Source organism: Anas platyrhynchos, chromosome 1 (genome assembly GCF_047663525.1).
Source record: "Anas platyrhynchos isolate ZD024472 breed Pekin duck chromosome 1, IASCAAS_PekinDuck_T2T, whole genome shotgun sequence".
Classification (NCBI taxonomy): Eukaryota; Metazoa; Chordata; class Aves; order Anseriformes; family Anatidae; genus Anas; species Anas platyrhynchos.
The window spans coordinates 41,971,193-41,992,479 of NC_092587.1; the positions used below are offsets into that span (position 1 = coordinate 41,971,193).

A 21,287-nucleotide genomic window follows, 5' to 3' on the forward strand; every position below is an offset into this window, starting at 1 on the left:
TTACGGCTGCCACTCTTCAACTGGTTTCTAGACATGAAAGATTGGATTTATGGCCCTACGAGCATGGAGGTGAGGAATCATAAGAAAAATAAGCACATTGATTCACATGAAAAGTATGTGCCAAATAAAGCCTTAAATCATTTTATGTAGCCTGTCACTCAAACATATTTGACTGTCATCCAAATTGTTGGAATTGTCTTTCATACTGAAAAAAAAATCTGTTTATTTTTAGGCTAATTGGAAAAACAACAGATTATCTTTAAATTAATGAATAAGTCAACTTGTTTTTATAAGCTTAGTAATATTTTCCATTGTCACTCCCTCCTTAACACCTATCTTTATTGCCTAATCATTCACATACTTTATCTTTTTGCATTTAGATGAGTCATGAAGAGCACATTACGATGATAAATATATCATCTGCTTCCTCTTAGTGTTAACTCAGCTGCATGATTCACGCCGTAAACCTATTTTACTCATTCTATCCTTTGTTGTTCATAACCTCGACTGTTCACATCAAAAGTATTGCTAGAATCACGTTCTTACTTAAAAACTAACATAAAGGTGTTATCTGCTTTGCATATAATAAATTCAGTCTGACACTTTTTTTTTTAATATATATAAATTCTTCTATGCTAACTATTCACATGAAATAAATGTAATTGTAATGCAAGCTGAAGAAGATAGCCTTATACATGAAGGTGGTATTTCTGCATTGTGATGCTATCTAACTGCTTTGTTTGATTTAATTAATTTTTGTAAAGGATGTTTTCTTTTACAGCTTAGACCACTTTTTGAAGCTCAGCTGGGACTGCTTCCCAGTGATGTGTTACAAAATTGATGCACCCCCTGTGTGGGGCCCACACAGAATCCCACTCAGGGCTTTCTTGCCTGACCCCAAGGGCTACACTTAAATTCTCAACATCCCTGAAACCCAGAGTACATGCCTTGCTTCTCTGAATTCACGTGAGTAACAAATGAATTTGTAATAGTTCTTAGACTGTATTGTTTGATGATCCCGACTGAGAGCAATTACATGTGTCATTAAAGCAACATGTAGCTGATATGAAATGTTCTAAAGATAGTAATACAGCCTTACGTGTCTGTGTGACTGAGGAGCAAGGTAACATAAGCTCTTCCTTAATAGGAAGTTATTGGAAAACTAAAAAAAAAAAAAAAAGCAGCACAGCACAAGTTGTTTTCTGAACAATTCTCTCTGAGCAATAGGAGGCTTCATCTTGAAATTAAATTGCTGGTTCACCCGGTTCATGAGCCTGGAGGTCAAAGGCGCACAGGACAATTAGAAGTCACTGGCTAATGATGAGGTGGAGAGCAAATTGAGAGATCTTCTGGAAGTGAACATAAGGACACACACACCTGCTGTGGGAGTCTCTGGATGCAAAAAGAATATTTTTCAGTTTTCAGGCTCCCAGCCTTAGAAAAAGACAAAGAAGTATGGAGATTTTTTTTTTATTATTATTATTTTTTACTCCTGAAAACAAAAAAAAATAAATAAAAGTGTTCCCTATTCCCTCTTCCCACCCAGCAATACCCAATAACAAGTGGTCTGTCTTTCCATTCAGGGCTGAACGTATGCCAGATTTATTTGGAAGGGGCTTTGCAGGGGCGTGATGTGGGAGTATGTGCTATGAAGCTCCATGTTAAGAGATAAGGGGAGCAAGCAGGGGCAGGGTGTGTGTGAAGGAGACTGGAAAACTTCTTTAGCTGGCTTATTCCTGGTAAATTTTTATCTGTTGCTTCAAAGGATCAAGAGCTACTGAATACAAATCTGCTATGGTTTGCACTGAATAGCCCTAGCCCAGTTCTTGGTCCAGCCCTATACCAGGAAATTGTGTGGCAAATTGGCCAAAGGATGTATTTTTCACTGATGCAAATGAAAATCTTGCTATTAACTTCAGTGGGTCAACTAAAGCTCCTACTCGAACTTGCTTTTAAAATGCCTTGACCATGGATCTTTGAACACCTTTGGTAGCCATTTCATTCCAGACATTTAAACAGCAATTAAACTCCAATTGCCATTTTCATTCAAGGATGAAAGTCAGAGTAAGTTTTTACATAACTCATATTTTCATGGTTAATTTTAATATGTAGATTAAACAAAAAACATGATGTGCTACTAGAAAAGTTCCTTTCCTTGGAAATCGCCTCACCAGCTTTTCCCCCATCCACTCATTTGGTGGCAGGCTGCAGGCCACCTTCCCTCTCCAGGTGGGATTTCAACATCCTCCCACCCACAGCCCTGCCTCCTCCGGTGCTCAACAGCATCTCCCCAGCAGGTCCAACTGGCTCTGACATCTGCAAGAGCCCTTCAGAAGCTGGGTCCAGGAAATAAAACACGGTGACTGAAAGAGGCTTCTCCCAAGAAAAACAGGACATACATAGGAGCAGTATCACACTCGAGGAGGAAAACATTCAACGTCCTTCTGTGTTCTGTGTCTACAATCTGCTCTCGCCAAACTCATCTGATGAAGAAACAAATTGACACTGGAAACATTACACTGACCACCGTGCTTCACGTACTGCGTGTGGCACATCAGCACGGGAGGACTCCCTGTTTCTAAAATTGAGCTGTCTCTTTATTAACAGATTCACTTACCAGGACACTGAGCCAGCAAATCAGATGCACACAGCTCGCCTGTCTGTGCTGCCTTCAAGCTCTGCCTTCCTGCAACATGTGCTCTTCTCTCCAAGGTCAGAGCAGGTAATTTAGTGTGTAAGTCCCTGCAGGTGGCTGACTATCTGCTTTCATGCTGTTTATTGCACTGGTAATCTGTGAAGAGCTCTTAAAATGATTTATTTATGCTATGACAAAGGCACATGTAATATTCAAAAAAGATAATGAATTGTCTCCCAAGATTTCTATAGTTGATTTTAAAACTGCTTAGAAATCTACTTGTTTTGTGTTTCATCTCATTATTATTTGAAACAGATGAATTATTCTAGAATTTATAGTCACACAGTAATCAGAAAAGTATTAATGAATACAGATAATACTTTTCAAAATAGCATATGTATATACAGAAATTCCTACTTATTTTGTGTGTTTTAAAATTATTCACATTAAATATGAATTGCCTTATCTAAAGACATAATCAAGGGATTTCTTTTTCTTATGAGCAGTGACTATTATCTTGATTCAGGAAGTAAATTAAATACTTCAGAATATAGACTATCTTTCCAAATATAGAAAAAAAAATGGGTGGGACAAATATTTGCTGCATCTTATATTACTTGCAAGGAGTAGTAGCTTTCCTTGTGTCATTGCAAATGATATAAACATGTTATTGCTTGATTGCTGGCATACAGGCTGGAAATAAACTTATTATCTATTTATTATATGCCCTTTCTACTAGATCTCAGGTTTCTATTCAATTGATTAAAAAGTTACTCTTAACTTTCATGAGTTAAATCTCAGCCCCACAAACATCAGTGGGAGCTTTGCCATTAAATTAATTAGGACCAGGAATTCATTCAATCAGTGTTTCTTGGAGAAGACCTTAAATACTGTGTTAAAAATCAAATGAGAGAAATCTCAACCTACAAATATGTATGGCATTCATTTCTATCCTAATGTTAAATGACTTAAGTCAATACCCAGAGGCAGTTAAATTAAGCTTGGTTAGAGCTTTTACTTTCAGCTAAAAATTCAGCAACTCACATCCAGAATAGATTTTGTTTTCGCTAAGACAGAAACAGACTCCAGATATTTAGCCTGTGACATAGCTATGATAGTTATTTTAGACCATGCATCAGTCTACCGTCGATGGCTTAAGCTGTCAATGTCAAAGTCTTAAGGTTGTCTTAGAAGCCCTTCTTACTGTGCTGGAAAATACATACAGGTCTGTGGAAGGCACAGCGTGCAGGCATGTTTCCTGACAAAACAAGCAAATACCTTAGCCAAGGATTTCTGTCTTAAAAAGCTGTCGCTTCAGTGACAGCTGATCAGTAGTGCCCTTCCAGCTGAAGAAATTCAGTTGCCCCTTGACAGCATGAGTATTAGTAACTTCTTAATATACAACAGCGTTTTGAATTTGGAAATTACATCAGTGATACTATAGCCTCTATGTACCACCCAATAATATGCAACATTTTCACAGATGCTAGCCTCCCAACCATTTGGCTTTCAATTGGAGCAGGAGGAAAATACTACAAACACACTACCTAAAAATACAGCCTTGCCATTTCTGCGAAAACCTCAATACAAACGCAAACTGGGATCATCAGAGTGAGGACGAGAGTGTTCAGTGCAGCACCCAGGCTGTGCAAACACGGCGTTGAGCCAACTTTATTTTCTCCTGGTTGGAAGCCTGTCAGGGCCAGTGTATAGCAGGGTTTAAAGGCTAGTGTAGATGCCAGCAGTCTCAAAGGGCTATTTGAGTAGCCAGGATTATTGGGGCATAAAGGAACCACAAAGCCCCTGCTCTCTGACTGCCATGTGCCAATAGCACGCAGCAAGGGAGCAACAGGAGATGCTTCCAGCAGATAAAGATTTTATTTTTCCAAGGGAATTTCTTCATAACCAGCTCCTGTGGGATCCCAGACTCATGCAGATATGCCTCAGTTTACCAGGGCAATGATTCTGTAGTTTTGGGGAGACAGCTGAAGTGCTGCAGATTGCATTTTAGAGACGTGATGCTGACAAATTAAGTTCAAAGTCTTAGCAGGGCCCTTCCAAATGGCAGCTCTCCAGGGCTAGACAGTTATAGCAGTAAGTTCTATAAATCTTTTCAGAAGCTCCTTGGGCTTCAAATACTTCCAACATTTCGTCATACCCTTTAAACAGGGAAAATTGCCCAATCCCTTTTTGGAGGCCAGCATAATTATACTCTTGGAAAATAATAATAATAATAAAGTTTAAAAACCAGAGCACTGTAGTTCATACCACGTGATAGAATTAGTTAATTCACACAGTAAATACTGGCAAAAATGTTAATACAATGGCTGTCTTAGATGCAGTCCTGAAAATGTATGTTGATGCAAAGAAGTGCAAAAAGAGCTTTTAAGAGATTTGTTTGGGGCTTTTCATTGTAGCTTGGGAGAAGTTTAATTCCAGATATAAAACTTCTGTCAAGCTATTGTACATATCTCACACTGCAATGTGCATTTCGTAATTTAAACATGTCCCAAACAAAACCAACTGGACAAAACTCTTGTGTTTCTTTCAATCTATTGCTTTTTCGTACTTCATATTTGCTTGCTACAGCTGTCCAGGTTAATTAGCATTCTGGAATATTTTGGAGGAAATACATGTGAATGCAAGTGTCAGAGAACTCCCTTTTCTTCTACAGCAATAAAGCTGATCAAATTATTACAGCTAAATGCCTACAGGAGAGCTCACAGGACAGTATAAGCTATGTATCTGCAATTGGCTAACTCCTTGAACAATTCAAATACAGCATCACTTCTTTAAAAATGAAAACTCTTGTGTGAATTTGCACTCTACAATAACACTCTAAAGAAGACTTCCTTTACTTCTGTTGTGACTGAAGCAATCCTGGTAAAATTTAGCATCCATCCTCACATGCTGTGTGTTTTTCTTACAATTTTTTCTCAGACAAACATAAAACAAAATAAATCAGATAGAACCTGGGACAGTTTTACATGGCTTCAAAAGAAGAAAATAATCAAACTAAAGAAGATTAAAAAAAGAAAGGAAATAATGATCTGACAGATTGAAAAAATGTGATGCACTGCATTTGGACCCTGTTATATTTCAGACTCTCACAATACCTTCACTTGGCAAGACATTAATCATTCTTCATTTATTTTTTACACTGATGGATGATGAAGGTGATTTTGGTGTTCACAAAATACTCTAATTAAATTAATTCATCTGACACAAAGTGCTGTCCTATTCTTACATGAAAAATGGGAGACAGATTTAGTGCCATTTATATCATCTTAATTGAATACTCACATAAATGAGTTGCTGGATTTGTGCCAAAATTTCAGGAAGGTAGAGAGCACAAAAAGAGTAGACCCAGAGGAATGCTGGACATGTGAGACTTTTCCTCAAGTATATGTTGTTGACAGTTCATAATTTCAGGTCAAGCAAATTCTTCTCTGGATTTCCTCTTATGGGTGTGATCTAAAAGAGAAAGTTTGGGATGATGAAGACGAGAAACAACTTATCTGGGGATAAAGGGGTAGTAACTGGAAGAAACCCATAGGTGTGGCTGCGATGCTGGTGTGTTTGCCATTTCAGCATTAGATGGTAGGACTGATGAAGCCAAAAGGCCAGCAGAGGTGAGGCCATTCCAGGCAAGTATATGCAAGCCAGAGGATGGAGCTGAGGAAGAGGACATCTCTGTGAAGCAACAACTTCTCCTCACAGGGAGAAGAGCAGCAATAGCACAGAGTAACGCCAAACCTGAAGAGATCAAATTGCCTCAATTTCAACAAGTAGCTAATCATATATATATACAGTCAGTAAAGAAATTGTATATTCTCCTGTGAATTAAAAAATGCATACTTTCAACAAAATCTCAGCAAGGCTTGCATAGCACCTTAAAAAAAAACAAAGCCTATATTTAAATGAGGAATACTCACAGAGCCAAGGTACGTGGACTGTGAGGAAAAAGGAGCTTAGCCTGTTACAGTACTTAAATACTGAATCATTTCCAGTATTCTGTGCCAGATAATCATTCAAATGTAAGTTGTACCAGTATGATCTGATACGTCAAGAAACAAGCAAGTTACATCAGTAGTCTTGATCTTATCTGAACACAAAACCTGTGTCTCTTTTTTTTTGTGTTCACTGTATCATTTCCCAAAGTTTTTTCTCATGTTCCCTTCCCAGATGAACTTCTCCATTCATTGTCTCCTAATTCCTCTATACAATTAGCATGCCCCAGTATAATTCCTTTAGTTCATTGTTTGCTGCCTGAGCCGCAACCCCAGAATTTGTTTAGTTGTCCTTCTAGTAGCCTGAAGGCTATTTCAGTCACTAAGAGAGTGATTCGATTGCTTAACTTAGGTACCTGATGCTATTTGAGAAGCTCTGGGGTATCTAAGCCACCCATCAGAGACTGATAACACAGGATCTGTGGGAGTCCTACACACTTGGCAGGTAGAGATGAGGATGGGTGACCTTTGCTTCATTTGAAGTTATGCAAGATGCCTATATTTGGGTAACTGAGCTGAGCCTCAACAGCTGATTCTTATGTGTATTATTGTACTTTTCAGTTTAACTATAAACCAATGTTTTCATGCCTAATGCTGTAAATTTCTTCTTGCAATCTGTTTTCTGAAAAGCAATTAACAGGTAATTATACTCTACTTCATCTTTAGCTTATGTATGGGAAACTCAAGCACAGGGAATTAGAATAACATTCAGAAATAAACTGTTATTTACACATTTATTCATTTACCATATTTAACATGCATCATTCAGTTTCTAAGCTTGGCTTTCTGTATCCATAGAAACTGAAGAACACTAAAAATGGCATCACTTATTTCCTTTTTTGTTTACTGATCTTGAAAAGATTTTCTGAATCTGCAGTGCTGTATCGTATCTCACGGGTATTGCTTTCAATCTACTTTTATTTCAAGTGCTGTATATGACTTAAAAAACATATAACATACTTCATATTTTAGCAATAAAACTGCACCAATGGTTCATTGTGGTACTATTGTTTCATGTCATTGCATTAAAAAAAAATTGCTCTCCTTGGTTATTCTGTCCACCCTATGAGTAGATGTTTTGTGCGTTCTTGTTCCATAGTTTTACCATTTTTCATAGCTTGCTACATACCTTTCTTTCTTGACTGCTACTGAGAATGATATTTGCAGGAGGAAATAGATGGTAAAGACCTGATGTTAGAAAAATACTTGGCACCTCAAAGCAGTTCCTATGGCAACTGAGGCCTACAGTGGTACTAGAACATCTATGAATCCTTATGTCATTTTTAAATATGGTGTTTTTGCAAGTGCAGTTAATTTTGAAAATACCACATCATACCAATTTTTCTCTGTTGAATTTCATAGACATACATGAACATATGTTCAGTGTTTCTAGAAGCAGACTTCTTTTGATACCATGTCATTAGATGACAATTGTCATACCTTATTACTGCCAGATTTACAAAATTTAATCCTGTTAATATTAAAAAAGGGAGAGAGTGGTCAAATATGTTCAAGTATTTTATCTTGAATGATTTATTTATTTATTCATTTTAAATGAAGCATGGTTGTAACTATACCTAAGACTAAAAACTCCTTATTCTTCTTCACTGCCTTGTATATAAATACATGCCCAGTTAAAAAAATAACTGTGTATGTATTTTCCTGTGTGAGTTGCCTCCACTTTCTGAAACAGTCCCTGGACTAGGTTAGAAAACAGTGGTCTTGCCTAGGAGCCTGAGGTCAATTTTGAGATTTGTCGCTGGTGCTGGAGTTTGCCTGGCCAAGGTCACACCTCTGGCTAGTGCTGAGATTGAGCTTCTGCACATCCTTGGTACCAGCATCCAGCCTGCCCCTGCTTCTGGGTCCCACCTGGGGCAGAAGGGATAAAACAGGGACAGTAGGGTAGTCAGTGGAGAGTCATTTGTCTTACAGGCTGGGTGAAGGGAATTTTCCACATCAATTCATCTCTAGAAGTGTATTTCCTCTTGCTCTCACAAGAATTGCTTTTTTTTTTTTTTTCTACAGAAGTTTCTCTTATGCTTCAATTGGTTTCTTGTTCCAGGCTGTTTCCACCTCAACAGTTGACTACAGAAATTTTACATTCAAATTCTTTTGTCAGGGAAATACAGGAGCAAGAGTCTTGTCAGAAAAATGAATATCCATGCAAGGGGTTTCATGATACAATGTTTTTTAAAGTAATAATTGCTTTCTAGTGTTCTTTCTCAGCCATTGTGTCTTTTGTGCTTTCCCCTAAGATGGTCTTTTAATAATATAATGCAAATACAGCAAAGTAATTGAAGAATCTATTATCGTATACCATTAGGATCCTTAAAAAGACATTTCAGGTTGTGTTTATGTCCTGCTTCCTACTTGAGCCTAGGTGGGGGACTACAGTCACCTCTACTGTGATCAAAGAAGTCATGTGCATACCATTCTTCACTGTATACTGCACAGAAAGGGGCCTGGATTAGTGTCTCTCACAGAACCTTCACTGCTTTTAGATTATATTTTTATTACAAGTTGTTTTCCTTCTATTGTCCTCATTTAGCATGACACAGAAGAAAGAGTAATCGCCTGGGAGATTTGTCTGGAAGTAGAGAAGTAGAAGACACCAGGTGACATCCTTTTCCACCACAGGCACTGCATCAGAAATATGTGTCCACATAAAAAGCTAAAGGCCTTATAATTCAAGGTTTTGTTCTATCAGTGTAAAGCAAAAGTGACATCCAGTGGTCTGCAAATCCAGACTGTTTGGAGTTCATATTACAAAAGCACTGCAGAATGTTTCAAAGAAAATTTCATCTTCTTTGCTGACTTCTGTGAATTTGTTATACAAATTATATATTTTGTATATGTTCAAAAGAGACTTCATTTGTCTCTTTTATAAAGTTATAATTTGACTTAAAAAAATAAATCATATTGCTAAAGTTGTGAACAAATTTGGTGTGAACATATAAGGTCCTCAACTGTAGTAAATAAAACATATCAAATTTGCATGGAAGTCAAAAAGGAGAAAGGTTAACTTTACAAAGACTTGAATGCTTCGTTCTTGACACAGAATTTATGCAATGTTTTGGAATAGTTTTCTAAAGTTACTTTAACACAAATGTAGACATTTTGTAGAAAATTTTGTAAATGTGAGTAAATAATGAGCCTGTTTAGCCTTCTGGCTAAACATTTCCCAGACTGTTCTGCAAAGCAAACCAACAGTTCTGAGCAAAACTGGGCTAGCCACTCATACAAATGCCGCGATGGGAGGGAACATAACCCCCCACATGAAAGAGTTAAGAGCCTGAAATCAGGGCACACAGAGATGCACTAGACAATGACATTTTGTACACCAAAACTATTTTGTACTCTGTGCTTCTGTACTGCCTTCTTAACCAAGACTGATTTCAGATAGATAAACCTGCCCATATAACTCTGCTAATGCATTTCTGTCCAGAACTGCTGAAAGGGTTTTTATTCTATGAAGAGCCCACAGCTTTCAACTGCTGGACTTCTGCCTTTTGATACTAAAGGCTATCATTACATAGAGTAAATTTCAGAAAATAAATGGGAGAAGACAAAAAAAATAAAAGCAATCCCATCACTCTCCACTTGTGATTCAGATGTACCTAAATAAATAGGCCTTTCTGTATTCAATAAATTTTAATAATAGTTGAAGAAAAATTAGTAAAACACTAACTTTTTTGACTTCTTTTCATGGCAAGAGTGGCTCCCATCCTGACTCAGGGATAATGGGACTGAGATGGTACTGACTCTTCTACTGCCACCACTGCAGTTACATCTGCTGGACTAGAGGTACATTTCATAAGGGGTTGGTACTTTTCCAATTAAAAAATAAATAAATAACAGATCCCTGTCCGTTTGATGTACCAATCAGGCAACTCTGTAATCAACCTTTCTGCAGATGGACATTCTTGTTTGGGTGACTTTCATTTGCAGCACAAAGCTAAAAGAGGAAAGAGAGTTTAACTAGGACACAGCCACCAAATTTGGCAGTGTTCCCTTTGAATATTTTTCTAAGGATTTTGTCCATATGAGTTCTGAGAGCAAATGCCAAATGACATGCAGGAGAAAAAGATTAAGCTGATAAAACTGCAGCAGTTTTTTCCTACTATTTTGGCTGTCTGTGGTACACAAATTACATTTTTTTTTTCTTGATTAAAATGAAAGGAAGTAAAAGTAGGTACTAGCCTTCCTTTTAATTAAACTGATTAAAATAGACCATCTGCATGTCTTTCCTTTTTATTTCATATTTCACTAGCCAAATGGGATCCCAAAAGCACTATGTTGCAAGATAGGATATCTCTAATGAGATAGCAATTTTTTTTGCAGGTATCTGCTCATTTTATCTGGACGCCGTATTGTTAATAGTCTCCTCTGCCCAGGCAGCTGTGCCTGTGACAGCAGAACAACATGTTCCCTCCAGTACAGCCTGTGGAGTTATTTCATGTCCGACAAGAGATAAAATGTAAGCTACTTAAAAGGAACCTCCAAATCACCCTGTAAAAGGAAACTGCAGAGAGACAGGCTGCTGGCAAGAAGAGAGATCAAAGGGCTATGTTAAGGACTTATAGACCATATTTCTCTTTCATCGGGCCAGATTATGCAACCTGCCAGGTGCAGAATACTTGCAGTTTCTAAGGGGTGAGCAAATATTGTAGATATGCGAGGAGTGAATACCTTCATTTCAATGACACACTCGGAAAACAAAGTCATTTTGCATGGAGGTCAGGATGTGGAGGGAACAGGTGCCAGACGCAGATATTTCAGATGGTTCTTCCACACTTTGTAGCAGGCGAGGGAAAAGATTTAATCTTCATTGTTACAGGGGTCGGTGGATATTTCCCTTCCCTGTTTAGCTAATATTTACTAAAAAGGGAGGGGGACAACCTGGTAATATATTTTTCAGTTTAAGTATTCCTGCAGAGCAGGGCCATGGGGAGTTGGAGCCCAGCCCTGCTGCGGCCTTGCTGAGGCCGTGGCAGACAGGCCCAGGGCTGATGCGGGGTCCTGGGCCTGGGGCACGTGGGGGAACTGTGAGGCAAGGGACAGAGACACAGCAGGGGGTGCCCTCCTGGCCCTGATGCCTCTTAAGGGTGGGTTTAAATGGAGAAAGCCACTCATCCCACCCTAAAGTAGATTAATGGTTTCCACTGGGTGCCTAACTTTCAGTCAGCTACATTCACATGAGGTTAATCCCCCACAGCAGATCTCGGCTTAGTCTGTCTAATGCTTCAGGACGAATTTTATCAGGCTTCATTCTCACTAGCAGATTTGGGAATCTTAAAACTTAAGTGCTTATGTTTTCTTTCCTCCAGCCCTTTGTCACTTGTGTGACTCGTGTGAGCCATCTGGTAGCAGATGTCCTTTGAGGAGAGTTTGGCTGCAAAAAGGCATTAAACACTTTGGCCTTCTCAGCATCTTCTGTTTATATCTTTCCTCCCCTCAGAGCAGCAGACCAAAGCTTTCTCAGCCTTCCTCTTACCAGTAGTGCAATTACAGAAGGATTTCCTGTTACCCCTTACAGTCACAGCCTTTCTGCTTTTCTCCTCCATAACAATGTGTTACTTTTACTGTTGCAGCTATGGTGGCTTTTTAAGCTGCCATCCTCTGCATCTGGATGGGTAGCAGAACCTTCCCCAGCAGTGGCTTGCTTATCCAGCCTCTGTTCTCCCAGCCTATTTGTTTCCCTGTGGCTTTACCTATCACCGTTTGGGGATGGTGAAATCTGCTTTTTTGAGTATCTATTGCCTCATACTTTTCCTCTTTTCACAAAATAGCGAACTCCACAACTACAGAAGCAGAAGGCTGCTCCCATCATGAACTCTACACTTGTTGAACAGTTAACGCCATGGTAATATTTTTCCAAATACTTGAAGTACTTCATTACCAACAAGTCCTTTGGATGTAGAAATATAAGAACATTCAGAAATCAAAATTAACTTCATAGAAGTTAATTCTATTAACTTTCAGAATAGAAAAGGTTCTTGCTTTTAAGTGTTTAAAATGTAAGTCACCCTTGGAACAGTAGACTCAGTTCAAAGATAAAGGTAAATACAAATCTTAGGTCTTTTGTTCTAATTGAGCGAGCTGTTGGAAATGTGAAAACCATACACAGCTTTTTAATATGTTTTGTACTTAATTAAACTCTTTTTTTTTTTCCCCTAAAAAATAAATAATAATTTAAATCTATAGGATCTCAACTGCAGCCCAATGAAACCAACGGATAATTACTTGCATTTGCTGATGGGTTTTCACTATGTCTGAGGTATGGAGCAAGATTCAATGTAGAATGCTCTATCTTTTATGTTAAATCTCAATGAACAAATTTGAGAGGGATAATTTTATTTCTTGCTTATATACATAATACTATTATCTTCATGATTACCATGTCATATTTTATTGGTTTTACAAGAAGCATAGAGTATTCCTAAAATACACCACACATTATTAATGATCTTGAACACAGATCTTGTAAAATATAGACTAAAATACCACTCTAAAGTAAAAATAATAGTTTCTTGAGATTGTCTTTAGCTTTGCTGTCTTTCTGAGTAATTTATACTGCTTTAAAGTGTTAACAAACAAATAAATATTATGATAATTTACCAAAATATTGACGCAATTCTTTACAAGCACAGTTCAGTGCTAGGAACATAAGAAAAAAGAAAGAAGGCAAGAAGGCAGGAAAAAAAGAAAGAAAGATGAAGAGAGAAAGAGAGAAAGAAGGTAGAGCAGTGTTTTGTCTTATTTATTTTTCTTTCTTTGCACAAAGTGCAAAACCCTAAAAAGCTGTTTAGAAAAGGAGACAAAGCACTATTTTATCTTCTGCTCTTCATTTTCTCAGTAGTAGCAAAACAAGGATAACAAAAGTTTGAGCTAACATCCCCAAAGCTCTAAACAAAATTTGGGTGAGTATTTCTAAGTGAAAAAGCATGCATGTCAAAATGAATCTTTTGATGAAAAGAAAGTATATCTATATTTTTATGAAAATAAGACCTTTGAAATTAAAAAAAAAAAAAAAAAAAAAAGAAAGACCAGAACCAAAAGATTATTTCTAATAACATAAAATGTTTGCATCCATTTGTGTGAAATGACTACATTCAGTATTTACGGATTTTTGTTTCTTTATTCCAGGGAATACTTTGCAAATGAAGCTTGTACCATTCTGGACAAAGCTGGGACAATGTATGGTTCTGGGATGCCAAAAGAATGTTTTATCCTTCATTGGAAATAGACACTATTTATAAAGGAGAACTAACAGGTTGATAAGGATTTTGCTTAGAAAGTGATGAAGTATTTGAGAGAGGTGTGCATATTTCAGCAGATCTTGATTTAAAGCAGATCAAAATCTTTGGCTGAGCAGCCCAGCACCTAACCACACACAAGCTGAGGAAGCTGCATGCCGCATGGGTACTGTGTGTGTTAGCATTCCAGCTCCTGCTCCCAGACAAAAGCAGCCTTCATTTAAACTGAGAGGTATTGAGTAACAAGCATCTGCATAGCACAACAAACTGAACACAACTGTCTCAAGTGAGACTCTATTAAAGCATGGGAAATTTGCCACCTCCCCAGGATTTATCATTTTAATTGGAACAAGACAGATTCCATCAATGATGACTGAACAGAGCATCAAGAAGTATTTTTTCTTTAGCAGCTGTTATTATGCAGGAGAGACAGAGAGCTGAAGTAGGGGCAGAAACCCTTTTCAGTGTAAACAGATAGCCATCTAATCTGCAGAAGACGGGCAGGAGAAGAAGGGAAACAGGATCTTTCAGATATAATTAATACTGAAAAAGCAAAATAATGTCTTTTCCAAAGACCTTATATGGCCACATCAAGCTTTGGTTACCTTTTACAAATCTTTCTGTTAGTACTTCAGTAACTTCCAATTCTTGTTGGCATATTTGAACAAGAGTCTTCAAAGATTCATTCTTTGACCTTCCCAGGTGCTGCTCTTTTAGAGTTTCTTTTTATAAGCAGTAAGTTAAGTAGGGATCAAAGAGGACCACCATCAAGAAGGAAAAAACAGTATGCCTTGTTATATATATGGTATTTTCATGTTGCTAAATTAAAGTAATTCAATATTTCACCCTCAAGATTGATATAAGAGACCACAACAATTAAGTTTAAGGTTATAATTTTAATCATAGATGAAGCTTAATGGCCTTTTTTTCCAATGTCTCATAGTCTTTGTGGAAATTATATTATTGAGCAGAGCAACACAGTACTTAAAGCAGGTTAACTTTTAATGCAAACCTGTTTTCTGCTGTCCAAAAGATCTCTAATAACCCACTGCTTACTAAACTGAAAATCACTATTCCATTCTCTGAATACATACTGATTTCAGAGCAGACAATATAAGATTAAGGACCTAGCCATCAGAGTGCAATAAACAAAACAAAACATGTCTGGAACATAGGCTTCCACTTCAGGACACAGGGACATGGACATGTAGAGGTAATCTAAAAAATACTTATCAGACATTCATCTTGAAATCCACCATAGAACAGCAATGGTCAGCAATGACTGAAAGACAAATAATAAAAAATAAAATAAAATCACAAGATGACTGTGCCACTGTGATCCACATCTGAATACTGTGATCAGTTTTGGAAAGCAGTGGTAGAAAAATCTTAGAGATGAGCAATACATATGACCATTTGAGAACACTTTATGGATCAAAATTTTCACCTTGAGAAAGATACACATGAAGAAGACATGCTAGGGACCTACAAGAACATGATTGGGATCAAGAACAGAATAATGATTCATTATTTCATAGAATCATAGAATGGCTTGGGTTGGAGGGAACCTTAAACATTACCTAGTTTCAACCCCCCTGCCATAGGCAGTGATGCCACACCCTAGATCAGGTTGCCCAGGGCCTCATCCATCCTGGTCTTGAATGCCTCCAGGGATGGGGCATCCACAACCTCTCTGGGCAACCTGTTCCAGTGCCTCACCACCTTCTGAGGGAAGAATTTCCTCCTAATCTCTAATCTAAATCTCCCCTCTTTTAGTTTAAAACCATTCCCCTTTGTCCTGTCATTATCCAATTGAGCAAAGAGTCTCTCTCAGTCTTTTTTATAAGTTCCCTTTAAGTACTGAAATGTTGCAATGAGGTCCCACCAGAGCTTTCTCTTCTTTAGGCTGAACAGCCCCAGCTCTCTCAGCCTTTCTTCATAGGAGAAGAAATTTCTTTATTACAATAGCGGACACCCAATGAAATTGGTAGACAGCAAACTGAAAACAAAATGAGTTTTCATTGCTGTTTTACTTAATGTAAAGTAATTGAACTGTAGAAATTATAAGTCAAAGTACAAATAAATTTAAAAGAGGTGTGATGAATTCAGGGAGTGGTGATCTAAAGCTGCCTACTAAACAGGATAATCCATGTGCAGTTTCCACTGGAGGAAGAGCTAATTGCTAGCTTTTCACTGGATAAGTGAGAAAAGAAAGAAAGAAAGAGGTGTATTGGTTCATGTGCCTCTCCTTCACCCCCCCCCCCTTTTTTTTTTTTTGTCTCAAGCAACCACTGTAGGAAATAGGATACTGAGATACTTCATTAGCTACACATGACTTGAAAATAAGAAATAAAATGAAGGCGTTTAAATCACTACAGAAAAAAAAAAAAAAAAAAAAAAAAAAAAAACATTTGTATTTTCATTACAGTAAGGACTCTTGCACAATTAATCTGACAAGCAGTCATTTTTGAGTGATGCACCATGTCTACATCTCATATCCTTCATTGTCAATCATTAGGAGGTTAGTGCAAGAAAGAGTATGTTTTAGTTCTCAAAGCTAAACTTGTTCCCATGTCCTCATTTATTGTAAAAGCATAATGAAGACTGATTCAATGCAACAAATGGGTTTTGATTAAATAACGTCATACAGAAACACCAGACAAGCCAAAACACCATCTTGTAGAGTTGTATTCCCCTCCAGTCCTGGTAGAGATTGAAACTATCTGTGTAATATATCATAATTAAATCAATTTCTGCTAATCACTTCAGCAAAAATACTCAGTCCGTGGTAAGTAGTAGGCTAAAGGGTAGGATGCTGACAGTTGCTGTCATGGGTTTGCAGGAGTACAATGCAGGAAATTGCCAGACCTCCCGTTTTCACATCTCCCAGTGCACAAGGAACTGAAAAGAGGTATAGTTTTCCCATGGAAATAATAAATAAAAACAAAAACAAACTTAAATTCTCCTACTCATGAAACTTAAATTCTCACTGCCTCCTACACTTTCCTGTGAGTTAAAACGCCAGTTGCATCCTGACTGGCTCTTGGCTTCTCGCAGTTACCCACTGTCAGCTCCGAAATCTGCAGCATATTAAAAAACACAAGCTGAGGACAGCCCAAAGTAAAGTGAATTAAATGATGATAAATATTGCAAGAAATACACTTATAACTCAGTAAATCCATACCGTTTTTATTCACTTCTTTAGTAGAATTTCTACTTTGAGATACCAGAGGGGGAAAAAAAAAAAAAAAGGTCAGGGAGAATTTAGATAAAAATATAATGCGCCTTGGTTTGAGCATTTATGATCATCTGAAAACCTAGCTCCACAAACTACATGCAAGTGTAACATGGTTCAAGAGAAAAGCAGAATAAAAATAAAAATCTATCATATCAGCCAATCTCTATTTCAGGAAGTGATGCAAACACAGTCCGCAGCTAAGTTGTACCTCCCAAAATATTCTGCCACCCACAACATTGTGTAACTTTCTTCTAACATGAAACAAAGTTGTGCTTAGCTACTGTCAGCACCAGCTAATTGCACCACATGTAACCTCACCAAACGTTAAAAAACAACTAACAGATGATGTTATTTCCCTCCCTCTGCAAAATCGTGTCTGATTAAGCTCGTGTTACAAAGCCCTACTATATCAGAAACACGCCCTGCAGCTCCTGGTAGGAAAGCTGCCTGCTCCACACTTCACTGAAGGGAAGGGAAAGGTTGATTTGCTCAAGAGCTGTTAGTGTTCGTGATCCTGCTTCTTTTGCACTGCTGGTGCTTCTCTAATTTTAACTCTGTTGTTTTTGTTTCATTTCTCTTATATTTCTCTCCCATCAGCTAGTTTTCTTTTTATTCCTGTCTAGCCACAATTTCCAAAACTGAATAAACAACGGAAACGTATGGTCAAGTGACAACACTCAACACCTGACACTTAATTTGAGGCAACACTTAGTCGCAACTGACAAATGGCTCTATTGCATCATTTTTAATTTGTCTACTGCCACAGTAAGGTTCGTATATAATATCCAACTGCTTTACCTTAAAACTGGTACTTATTTTCAATATGCCTCTACACAAACTGCTTCCCTGGCAGAGTGATGGCTGCCTCGAAACTCTTGTACCAGAGAGGTGGGCCTACAACCAGGCATAGAGCCGGGGGCTACTTATCCTGCTCTTGGGACAGCCATTTTGTGTTTTTCGGTTGCCCCATGGCTGCGAGGCCGCAGCTTCCCACCGCCGCTGCAGCAGCGGTTCATCTGTTCTTGCTTTCCTGCTCGCTGAGCGGGGCTGGTGGCAGGAAGCCACAACTGCTCTGTGTGTTTATCTCTCCCCATCTCACAGCCCTGACAGAGCAAGGCTATTTGGATAGCAAGAGGCTATGGTAACCAAGCAGCCACAAAATCTAAAAGGGACGTTTCCCAGCTACTGACACTGCTAAGAGTAACTGCAAAAACAAGTTTTGTAACACAACAAATATATATGTATACACGTATATATATATATCTAAACGTGAATGAAGTGAGAAAAAGCAATAGCAGCTTTTGAGTAGTTGCTTTACTTACATAATCTTAAAATAAATCTTCCTGCTTTAGAATAAAAATCTGCTTTTCCTAGGGACTGGGTGTGACTGACAAGGATATCAGCAGCAACTTCAAATTTCAACATCTTCAAAGTTCATCTTGAGCCCTCATGCCTTTACATGGCTAGTTCAGGCTCCTCTCTCTAGCAAGGAGCTCCCATTCCCATGGGTAATCACCAGATGATGGCCTTCACGAAGCAGCCAGAGCCACTGGACCCTTCTGGCCTGTTTAACACCTCCGCTCTGGAAGAGGCATTTCAATCAAACACCACTGGGCAGTTACAGAAGACTTGTCAGGGGCAGGCTCATGGTGTGAGCTCCACACCTAGGTCCCAGCCTTCCCAAAGGATTTTGGTCTGTGGTAGCCTGTGGGGTCAGGAGCAGGCTTGCAGCACAGGCCAGGACCTGCAGGCACCACAGGGCAGCCTGAGCTCTCAGTTCCCTTCTCTTATTTTCATTTATTAAACAAACAACGCTGCTGACCGCAACAGGCTCCAAGTACGACTAACAAATGGTCATGAGACAACAAAAAGGGCATTTCAAAGATGAAAGGGGTATGCTGGCGTTCCTGCAGAGGTGAACTCCTGCTGCTGCGCGCACGACTGCCCTCCTCAGCCCTGCAGCCCATGTGGCCAGGGGCCAACCATGGGGCTTGCACAGCTCGGGGTCTGCTCTGAGGAGGTGTTTGTGCATACGTGGCTTTTTCAGTTGATGGGTGAGATTTCCTGGCTGCCTTTTACCACTTCAGTGGTGCAGAGCAGTCATAAAGTTTAATTGCCCAATTAAGCAGGGTTTACAGTTGCTTTGCATTGCTAGAGTGCCACAGCACAGATTGAATAAACCAGGGAATCAGTCCCATATATTATTATTTTTTTTTTGATCAGGAAAAAAACACATGGGCTAAAGTAACTTAAATAGAGAGGTGGGTTTAGCTTGGAGTGAAAGGTATGGATTTGAGCATTGTGGGACAAGTTGAAAGCGAAGATCCCTGATCTCTCCTGTTGTGGTTGCAGCACAGCCAGGAGGGAGCAATGGGTGCACAAGCACAGTGCCTTAAGGGCTGTGGGATGGGGAGGGAGGAGCACAGACTGAAGGTGGCTCCCAAATGAAGAGAAACAACTTTTTAGGAGGGAGTCATGGGAAAAGGCAACAAACAAACAAACAGAAACCAAAACCCAACCCAGCATACAGGCAGCAATGACACTTTTCAAATGGAGACTTTAAGGGGGAGTGGCATTCAGTGAAAGCCACAACAGATCATGGCTCAGACAGCCTCAGCCCACAGCTCTGCCTCCCACCACCTGCCTGTTCTCCAGGTCCCTGTCCCATCTCTACACCCACTCCTCGTGGGTTCCTGCTTCTTTCCAAGCCTCCTGACTGGGGGGGTGATGCCAATGCGTAAGCCCAAGTACAACGAACTCTTTAGGATACTGGAGGCCTCTAGAGAAAATTTGACTAGACATAAATAGCACAGTTACCTAAATACTAGTAGGCACCTCAGTAAAAGTGGCTTCATAATTCCCAGAAAGCTGCTTCATTACTATCAGGCTAATATATATTTATATTATTTATTTAACTTAGCAGGTTGCTGACAATGTAAGCTATTGGCTAGAGCATAATTTCTCCAGCTGCCCATTGCAGCTACCAGAGGATGAGCCATGGGAATGTTCAAAAGTCCAGAAACTCACAAAAAATGATCAGTTCACAATATCTTATATTGTACTGCCAGGACTTTAAGGCATAAGCATTCTTCTTGACACGTAGGTAGTATCCAGGGATTGCAGGATTTTCAGAAAAAGAAAAATCAAAAAGAAAACTTGAAAAAAAAAAAAACACACAGAGGAGAGGAGAGGAGAGGAGAGGAGAGGAGAGGAGAGGAGAGGAGAGGAGAGGAGAGGAGAGGAGAGGAGAGGAGAGGAGAGGAGAGGAGAGGAGAGGAGAGGAGAGGAGAGGAGAGGAGAGGAGAGGAGAGGAGAGGAGAGGAGAGGAGAGGAGAGGAGAGGAGAGGAGAGGAGAGGAGAGGAGAGGAGAGGAGAGGAGAGGAGAGGAGAGGAGAGGAGAGGAGAGGAGAGGAGAGGAGAGGAGAGGAGAGGAGAGGAGAGGAGAGGAGAGGAGAGGAGAGGAGAGGAGAGGAGAGGAGAGGAGAGGAGAGGAGAGGAGAGGAGAGGAGAGGAGAGGAGAGGAGAGGAGAGGAGAGGAAAGGAAAGGAAAGGAAAGGAAAGGAAAGGAAAGGAAAGGAAAGGAAAGGAAAGGAAAGGAAAGGAAAGGAAAGGAAAGGAAAGGAAAGGAAAGGAAAGGAAAGGAAAGGAAAGGAAAGGAAAGGAAAGGAAAGGAAAGGAAAGGAAAGGAAAGGAAAGGAAAGGAAAGGAAAGGGACACTGCACTGGAGCGATAAAAAAAAAAAAAAAGCAAATGTGGAACCTAAGTTATTAAAGGAAAATATTGAACATTAGAAAGCTTGAATTTGTTTATAACCTTTATGAAGATTTTACAAATGTTGCAGTTTTGTATAGGTCCCAAGCAACATAATGCACACTATTATATGCCTGTTAGGGACCTGAGGGCTCCCATGATCCCTGAAGCCACTGCCCAGCCTCCCCTGGGGCTCCCCTGCCATGATCCAGGACCCCATCTCAGCCCCCAGGCCATCTGCCTGTCCCCACCTGAGCTATGTAGCTTCTGCAGCTCTGTCTCTGGCCCTATCTCTTGCATGGACCCTGGACCTGCTTCACCTCTTGCCAAGTCTGTGGTTGAGGGACCCTGTTACCAGCCCCAGCTCAGCCCCCATGGGGTGATGCCCATTTAGGGGA

General features: G+C 39.3%; 1 long non-coding RNA gene across 1 annotated transcript; it reads left to right on the forward strand.

Annotated features, from left to right (window-relative positions):
• The first annotated feature begins 738 nt into the window (after nucleotides 1-738).
• LOC119715000 (uncharacterized) lies at nucleotides 739-20,315 on the forward strand. The gene is made up of 9 exons (XR_011807961.1): nucleotides 739-966; nucleotides 2,608-2,722; nucleotides 9,194-9,260; nucleotides 10,359-10,449; nucleotides 10,987-12,508; nucleotides 12,850-12,922; nucleotides 13,792-13,963; nucleotides 17,763-17,909; nucleotides 18,514-20,315. It is a non-coding gene; the product is annotated as an uncharacterized lncRNA (long non-coding RNA).
• The last annotated feature ends 972 nt before the right edge of the window (nucleotides 20,316-21,287 follow it).